The sequence below is a fragment of the Daucus carota genome, chromosome 1 (assembly GCF_001625215.2).
Source record: "Daucus carota subsp. sativus chromosome 1, DH1 v3.0, whole genome shotgun sequence".
Classification (NCBI taxonomy): Eukaryota; Viridiplantae; Streptophyta; class Magnoliopsida; order Apiales; family Apiaceae; genus Daucus; species Daucus carota.
In genome coordinates this window covers 773,631-783,151 of record NC_030381.2, presented here as the reverse complement: position 1 = coordinate 783,151, position 9,521 = coordinate 773,631, and the positions used below count along the sequence as shown (strand labels likewise).

The following is a 9,521-nucleotide window of genomic DNA, read 5'->3' as shown; positions in this document are numbered from 1 at the left end:
CAGCGAGAAACTTTGCCTTTCATATCCTAAAAAAGTAAAGGGCGAACCCTTACTTTGCGCAGCAATTGGGGAGGAAATCCAAAGGGGGCGGGGTGGCCCGATGACTTCCTTTTCATTACTTCATTTCTTGCCATATCCCTAGAAGGGCTTTCACCTCCTTTGTTCTCTTCTTTCTTTTTTTTGATTTTGACTTGTTGGCAGGGTCAGGGCCTTCTCGCCCTGGGCGGCGCATCCGATTCTAAAGTCCTTTCCTAAACCACTTCCCGTTCGTGTGAACAGATAGAGTTAAGGCTTCTAAATGAGATTGATTCACGAATATGAGGCTAGAAAGATGCTATTTGCTTGCTATTCCATCTATTGTGCATCAAGATTCGACGAGAATCTCAATCTATAATGAATAAATGATAGTAGCTCGGTTGTTTTATAGGCTTCTCATATTCAGTCGGAAGAGTTTAGGAAGACTTCAAAGTGAATCTCGACGGGAGAATCCAGGCTATTCAGAAGGTAAATCGCAGTCACTGCCCCAACTAACGAAGTAGTTCCTCCGGCAATCCAATGAACAACAAACGATTACTTATGATCAGCTTGGCGATTTGTGGCACCGTAGTAGAATCATTACCAAGGCACGCATCTAGATGCGCCTAAGTGCGAAAAGACAGTGCAAGCTTTGTTATGCCGAAACCTAAATGTTAAGTCAAGCAACACTTCTCAAATGCCATTCTTCCCGTCGCATCCTTCTTCAGGGACGATCTAGTCACAGGTTTCACTTCTCAGTTGAGTGAAGATTTGTCCCCGGGTCTCAGTGAAAGCTTCTATAGTAGAACCATTCGAGAGGGCTTGGTGGTCTTAAAGAATGGTTCTGGTGGGGGGGGTTTCTCTTAAGAATAAAGAAGAGAATAGAATCTAATTCATGTTATGCCCTAACAGAAAGAGCGGGATCCAATACCAAGACGTCCAGAACCTCAAAATTATATATATATACATTTTACAGGGTTGAGACGTTTTTCGTCCGGGAGGTATAGCCCCATCAGCGCATACATACAGAGATTCCTGTGGTTGGATCTGTACTCGAGAATGGAAGAACAACGAGGAAGACCACATAGCTGATGAACCCAAGGCCAAGGGCGGACTCTAGAGAAAGTGATGAAAGGTGATCTGCACTAAGGCTTCTCCCATTCCTTATTTCAGCTTTGTTTTTCGTTGCTTAGATAAGTTTCTTTCAGCTCTCTAGTCTACTTATTCTCTTTCTTATGCTGTTTTCTTCCTGTAAGTGTGGTTCTGTCCCTCTCTTGATAAAATCACTGGATGCTCTTGCCTGCTCTGCTCCTCTAGTCAGTGTTCTCCCACGCGCACAGTCAACGAAGTTTTGGCCTATATTTTGCGAAATAATGCCTAATTTTGCTTTCTAGTACCGCGCCTGTATTTTTATACTCTTTCTTTTTCGAGCGGCCGTGTAATCAAGGGGGCTTAACCATGAAGATTATAAGGGCCGCACGTGACTTTTAAAATATTGGAGATACATTTGAAGGAGCAGATTAACCAGCGAGTCATACAACCACTCCTTGAAGAACGAGGGGACCCAACTCCCCGTGGCACGAACTCTGCGATTTAGTCCAGGAAATTGGTCGAAGGAGACAGACAATCTTGAACAAGAACTGGTAGCAATATTGAAAGCCTGGAACTTTAGGCCCTTAAGTCCCTACTCCTTCTCCATCGATTAGCTCCTGGCGTCTCTTATTCCACTTGGCACTTCGCACTCCGACTGGGGTTGCTTGAGTGTTGAGCAATCGACATGATATATTTGCTCCCACAAACATTCCAGGCGAAGGTCATAATTGCCGGAACATTTATGGTATTAATAAGCGGAGGTAGAGTGAAAGATTCGCAGTGTGAAATCCAGTTCTGCTAGTTCCGTTGGTCGATTCCGGCCATAACATAAAGTAGACTGGGCGGCAGCGGCTTTACTTTTATCTAGATCGGAATTCAATGTAGCCCTTTAGTTCTAGGCGAGGCCCCTGTCGCCCTCGGTGGAGAAAGAAGAGTGGGATAGTGTGCTTTTTCGCTTTACTTTTTAGCTATATTTAGGTGTAGGATAAACGATTTTAGGGTGAATCAGATAAGCATATTCCATTGGTTTACTTCCAATGGGCTAAAGCGGCAATTTATCGTCAGTGAAGGATGGAATAACCTATGAATAAAAAAAGCTTTAGTAGACCCCAAACCTAACGAGGTAATCCTTTGTTGAATGCATTACATGCTTTATTAGCAGTTCCTCGATCGCAAGCCCAGTCAAGTATCTTAGCCCTTTCTTTTGCGTATGCATGCTATTCCTGGCTTCGTTTGACTATCTAAGTAAACTTAGTAAGCTTTCTTTGGACGAATTCCCAACTCTTACTCTTTTTAGAAATGTTATGTCTATGTCCACTCCTCACGCGCGCAGAATAACGTTTAATTAACACTTTATGTACGTTTATTAGCGCTTTTTCCACCACCTAGAAGCTTCCTACCTCCCTTATCTTTGTCTTTTTGCTTTTCTTTTTGTGAGCACCATGTGATCTCGTGTAGTAGTCTCTTACCAAGAGGACGAGGCCACTCCAAAGAACGAACGAATTGGAGTGGAACGAAGCAGCAGGTTGTGAGCTTATTCTTCATTGACTTTTTTCTTCTCTTCTATTCTAGTTTCAGGGAAGATCAAACAGGAGGTCTCATCGGTCTATGACCGGTATAAAGCTTGTATTGTCGTCAATTAGTGGCTTACCTTCCATTATTTGTTTGTGGTGAATGAAAAGGATGCGGTTTTCAAACTGACCGAGCGAACCGTGATTGCCTCTTAGTAATAGAGGTTGCTTGCGCTGCCTCATGATGTCGGGATGGATTTGGATCTCAATCCAGAAAAAAGAAAGGAAAACCGGTTTCGAGCTATATATTACGCTTCTTCTTGTCGAAACCGGCATTGGGCACAATTGGGCTCTCTTTCATTATCTCCTCCGTGTGACTGACCTTCTTTTATTTAGAAAGTGACAAGTCGTTGCGGCCGGTTTGTGACAGTAGAGTAGACGGTGCTTCTTCTCTTTCCGGGTTCAACTCGGTGCTATTGAATCTGCAGTTAAGGGAATATCGCAGTTATTTTCAAACGAGTTCCGCTCAGGACTCCCTTTGAGAGAGGTTAGCCTACCTTCAGGTCCTATAAAAAAAATGGAGCTTACCTGTTTTATGGAATGAGAAATACGATGTCCTACCACGGCTGTATGGAATATAATGACGGGTTAGGTTTCTTGCGGGAAGAAGGACAAACCGGGCCCCTAGTGGTCCTTATCTTATCACTCCACACATGGAGATGGAGACATTCTCAAATAGGTAAATTGGTTTGGGAAGACCGTGGGAAACAATCCATCGTTTAGGTTTTTCTGAGTCGCCTAAAGTTAATATAGAATAGGTCATCACATCCTGGGGTTGAAGAATGAGCAGCTTTATTAAATAAAAAGGAAATGGAAAGCAAGGGAAGGCGAGTCAGTAACGTCGTATTATCCATCCGAAGCAGTAGCAGGCAGGCACTGGTCTTTCTATCTTTGGCTGTTCCCAGACGTAATTTCCGAGCTTTTGAATAATAGGCTGTGGCAACGCCATGGATTCGATTCTTTTGTGTTCTCCGGCACTTCTGGTTTCATCTAAGAACGGTAGCCCCCGGAAACATGAAACGTTTCCTTCGCTAAGGTTTGTAACCAAACTTCTTAGGTATAGAGATTGGCCCGTGCTAGCCTATAAGGAGTCAAGCTATGCTTTGTATATTTATTCGTGTAAGCTAATGCAGCGCAAGTCGATGTGAGAAGCCCCCACACTCTGGACTCTTCTCACGATTGGCTTCGTTGGAACCAATATGCTCCCTTCGCGCGACTTCTCGTTAGTCGATCGTGAGTGGGTCTGTCGTCTCCTCATTATAGTCCTCCTAGAATCAATCGCCTTTTCGTCGGAATAGATCCTGTCTTTTCACCTTAGTAGTCTATGCATCGTCCGTACTCTCTCCCACCATGGCTACTAATAAAATCAGACTAGGGAACCAACAACCAGCGGATAGTAAGTATAAATACGTAAATTTCCCCATGTTTCCAAATTAGTTCCACACCTTCGTACCTTTTCCGGCATTAAACCCATAATCTCAGGGGGAGAGGTCGTATGTCTTGGGTTGGGTAGTAATGGAATGCTTTTCATTATCTAAAATGAAACGACATTTCCCACCAAAAGAGCAGCCAATAATACCATCACTCGGTAATAGCGCAATACTTCTTCGTGCATCTCCGCTATTTGAATTATGGAACATCATAACAACGAATAGGAATGAACCGGCTATAGCTCCTAATAACTATCTGGGAAGATCATCGCGAAAACAGTCCGAGACTACAAAAGAAGTAAAACCTGAAGTGTTGCGAAAGACTGGGATGGAAAACGAAACGGAAGTACCGGATTTTTAAGCACGTACAACATCAAAAGCAGAGACCAAAGCAAGGCTCGACAACACAGAAAGTATCATAGGTACGTCGTCCTTCCCTGACATGGAAACTTCACGCTGGAGCATGAAAAGTGGATCTATTACGACAGGCGGTGTTCGTATTCATTTGATTCGGTCCCGGCCCATAGTCCTAATACATACCTACAAAAGGGCCATTACGTATTCATAATCTCAATACAGTAACTTTACTGTCTGTGCCATGGACTAATGAGATTAAAATATATTTGTGCAGTTCCTATAATTTGTTCTTGGCAAATGACTCGCTATCATCAAAGACATTATCTAGACTATATTGTTTGAAATCAGGTTCGTCAGTTAATCTACGATTACCATTTGTAGCAGTATAATCTTTAAAAATCATTTCTAGTTCGACTCGTGTTTTTTGTTTGAGTTTGTCCAATTCCAACTCCCAAATAAGGAATTTCAGCGGCCCTTCCCACCCGGCAAAGAAAGCTAGCGAAAAGAACTATTCCGATTCCGATTCCGATTCCGACTGAAAAACCAGGGTTCCGTCTATTGAAATTCTTATATTCATATTTTTATTTCCTTCTCTATAGTTCCGCTTCCTCCTCTATGAATGAAAGACTTGTGACAAAGAGCTAGCCTGTTGGGCCAAGAAAGGCATGATGAGTGTTGGGCGTCTTAAAAGTTATTCTCTTACGATATTCGAGTGTTGGATTGAAAAAGAGCGCCACAGATTACACACCTTCTACCCTTATAGAGTATAAGGACAGGCTATCTCTATAGTGGAACCTATCTAGGTTCTAGCAAAATATAGAGTGTGAATGTGGCTACAGAACTAGTGGTCGCTCGGGCAACGGGGATATGAGTTAGCAACTTCACGTTTAAAAGAGATCCAAGGCATAGAGTAGAGACTAATAAGGTCTCAACATATTATGGCTGCCCAATCCCGGAAAGTATCAGAGGTTGTTGAGTTATCCAGCCTCTTCACTGCATATATGGGTAGTCTAGTAAACCAGGTCACAGCGGTGGTGCCGAGCGGTCAGCTTCCTGTAAGCGTATATGATATATATGAATCTAAAAGCTGCTTTTCTGTTGGATGTGATGGCTTCGCTCGACTGAGAACACCCTAAGCTTACTTCTCTAAAAGATGCTAGCTATAGTATACATAATATCCATATATGCAAAATAGGCTGGGATCGTTTCCACAAAAACCACTCTTATTACTCTATCTTAGAAAAACGTTCAATTAATATGATCTGTTCGTAGGTATCTACATCACATGTTACGCCTTCCGTCTCTGTTTTGCATCTCGTTATACCACCAGTCGGAATATTGAGATCTACGATAGCTTTTCTCAAGCACACCCAGAGCGAGAGGCAGCACGCACACACGCCGCCCGCGCGCGACCGCTAGCTTACTACTCACCCTGATAAGGCCCCCCACCGCCCCCCCACCCACTCCCTCTGGGTTAATGATCAACCATATGCGGATTCATCATTCCTCCACTGTTGTCTCAGTCTATTCCTCGTAATATACGATTAATCGAAATAGACTCAGATAATGCCTAAGAGTTGTTTCTGGGTTCCCATATGTCGTATGTCTGTATTATCTGACGAATATTCGTCTGAAGCGCACTTCAAAGTCAATCCTCCTGTTTGACTTTTCATCATGGTTTTGATAGACTGTCTATTGAAAAGTCAACGACAACCTTTATGGGTTTAGGAATCGTTTTAATCCAGGCCCAATCAGAGTTTTATTCATGCATGATGCTCGATTTCCATCTAGTTTGATGACGAGGAGTTACACTCACGGATGAATTCGACTTCATTATCCATGAGTAAGAAGATGTCATCGGTACGGGAGTTGTGTTCGTTTAGTCGCAGGATGGAATGAGAAGTGTCTTAGATGTGAATTACTATAAAAACTTAGTGGAGGTTATAACCTTTTTAATGGTACCTTTGGACCGTTTTTTTTTTAATATTAACCTGTTCGGGGTTTGGTTTGCACCAGTGTTGATACACATCCATGTATTGATGGTCAAGCTCCTATGGAGCTCTTTACACCTATCTCGTCTCCTATGATCCTCTCTTAAATATGGCCTTTTTGGATCCTCTACAATTGTGTTGAGTTTACGCTCAAAAGGCTAGTCTGAGAGGATCAAATCAACATTGCAGTTCCCCCGTTTTCTAGATTGAATATCCCGGCCTAGTGTTGGTTGTGGTTCTTCGGCATGTATGTTTTAGGCCTTAATGATTGCCTTCATAATTACTACAGGGTCAGTAGATATGAGTAATTGTAATGAACAATGTCTTAGAAGCGAAAAAAATGGGCATGTACTTCATTTCACTTAGTGTGTCTACCGTTCCGTTCTCAAACCATTATCTATCTAATGGATATGGATAATTGTATTCTAAAGCGCTTTAACTCGTCTTTATGTAACGCCAACAGCTATTGGAAGATATTCCTTTGTTCATAACGATTAACGACAACTACCAAGTTGGTCTATGCCTCTTGATCAATTAGAATCAATTCTACAACAAATATGTTCGGATGAGTCCCATCTATCTCCACTAAGATCTCTTCTCATCCCTGCGTCATGCTTTTTCAAAGTATTAGCCGAAGTACTTATATCATCTTATCCTGATATCATGTTTCGCAAAAGTCGACGTCATCGTGGTTTTATAGAGGTTCTTTTACCGCCTAAGGATGAGTCGTGGTCTTACACGGTTTAGCACGTTTCTTATATCGTTTTCTTGTGGTGCTTAAGAAATGATGATTACCGAATCTTGAATCGATCAAGTATCGAGGGCTTTTTTATAAAAGTCTTCTAGGTATAAGGGTTTCAAAGTTGTACTCACTTGAATAGATGAATCCTTGAATTTCATTTCCTAAAACTCCTTTATTAGAGACGCTGTCAACCTATCCTTCATGCTAAGTCTGTCTATCAGCTCATATCTCAGTTGATGGAACTCATATTTAATCAGGATATGTTACCTCCACCATTCTCCTTATGGTATACCAACTCTAGGTGAAATCGCGCGTCTTATTCAATCTATACTTGGCCGAAAGCTTTGATCCTGGCTTTGCTCGAAGTATCCTAGTATTGAGTTTGAGAGGTATTCTGATACCGTTTTTATCTTTTATTAAAGCAATGAACAAGAAACGGCTTTCTTCGGTATAGCAGATCTGCCTGGTTAGATCTTTGAGCTAGTCAACGGGTATATACAGTCTTATCGATACTTTAGGATGTATGTACTCGAGAATAGGTCCTGTAAAGAAAAGTCTTTAGTATTGCCAAACTGATGGCACGATTAGAACTTGGAGAAGATCGATTTGATTGTACTAATATAGTAGGTGTCTTAATAGAAGATCTTCTGCCGCATTATCTCTGGATCATCTGATTTTCTCAAGATGCTCGACCTCTTTGTCGCGCTTAAAAGGTTCTGAAAGATGAGCATTATCTCTTTGTTCTGCGTATGATCCTCAGTCTTATCTGAACTTCATTCCAGCTCTCGCGCCACTTATATCAATGGAAGAAGAGCCTATAGTAGTAGCTGTCATGCCTCAGCTTTTAGTGTAATCGTTGTGTTACTCTGTCTCGCTTGTCGTGGTATCGTTTACCACTTGTAGTTAAGCTAGAATCATCATTCTTGCATTGCTCTCTACATCATAGCTATCCATAGTAGTGCCATGCTTCTCCTAATCATAAGCTATCCTTAGCGGGTAGAAGTCTGCTAAAGATTCGAGTCTTTCGTCTCCATCCCATTGTGACTATCCATGGTTTAGGGGTAAGCGACCTTGACACATGCTTATACGATATTTGTACAACATCAAAAGCGTTGGTCAGCTTATCTCCTTCTCAGCTTCTCTTTTTAGCCCATATGGGTCTCTCTCCATAGCCATACGTGTTGTGCTTTTTCTTTATCCTTGCAATTTGTCAAGGAAGTATCTTAATCGTTGGATCATTAGGGATAAGGATCTCCGCTAGAATAATCCCCCAGCCCATTACCAGTTGTGATAGGTTTAATATTCTTCTACTGTTGTCTTTACCTTCCCTGATGTCTTCTGGGGTCTGAAGATAGCATAGGCCCGGTTTACACACCTGATTTCATCTTCCCAATACTTTCTTTGTTCTCGGGTTGTATAATTGTCTGAATTGAGTTACGTTTGCTCAGCATTTCTTTGCTCTTGCTTTGCGATCCCAGATCTCTTTCACTCTATCTTGTTCTCCATTCTAATAACATAGTTGTCAATCCAATTCATTTTCTCCCTATGGTGTCACGTTGAGAAAATATCTACGTTTTCGCGCTGTAGTGTCATTCATTTGCAGTAGGCGATAGGTAGAAGTAGGCTCACAATTGCTGGCCTAGTTGAAGAAGTTGTTTTTTTGGCGGCGGCGGGCGCGGGAGGAAGAAAGCTAAGAGAAGACGCTCTTCTCTTAGGTCCTTTTTTTTTCAGTGCAAACACAGGAAAGCGCCCTCTTTTGTCATCCCTGCTGCTTTCCATATTTTGTATTGAACGCATGGCGTAGCTAGGACCCTTCAAATCATGTTTGAGCTTATGTTCAAACCAACCCCACCCCCTATTTGAGTCAGGCTGGAAAGAATGTCCGCCAAGTTCAGATAAGGGAATGCTTCCCCCAACCATTTAAGGAAAGGCTCGACGAGGGGAGGGAGATGCGGCGGGGAAGGAAAGGCTTTCGGAGATCGATATTTTCTTGTTTTTTCATCGAAAACGAAGAAGGGCCGAGGATGGCCTACGGTGCGTCTTATCTGAAGGGAACACGCTTTTTTCGACCGCGGTGGCGGGTGGTATGATTGTCGGGCTCTCTCCTCGTTCCGCCCGCTGGCCTATTGGGATAGCAGCCTTCGGGCTTTACCTGCCCTTTCTAATAGAATAAAGAATTCCGACTCGGCCCGGGAAAGCGCTGGCAACAACAGAAAGGAAGGGGTCCATGTAGCTGCTGCGCCCCGCCCCCCTCTTAGTCAATGGGCAGCAGGTTTCGGCATCTACTACAAAAGAGAGAATCCACTTCAGATAACCACGCCTC

General features: G+C 42.7%; 2 pseudogenes; one reads left to right on the top strand and one right to left on the bottom strand.

Annotated features, from left to right (window-relative positions):
• Positions 1-317: 317 nt before the first annotated feature.
• LOC135152547 (ATP synthase protein MI25-like) lies at positions 318-882 on the top strand (annotated as a pseudogene).
• Positions 883-3,901: 3,019 nt separating this feature from the next.
• LOC135150755 (NADH-ubiquinone oxidoreductase chain 6-like) lies at positions 3,902-4,565 on the bottom strand (annotated as a pseudogene).
• Between the last annotated feature and the right edge of the window lie 4,956 nt (positions 4,566-9,521).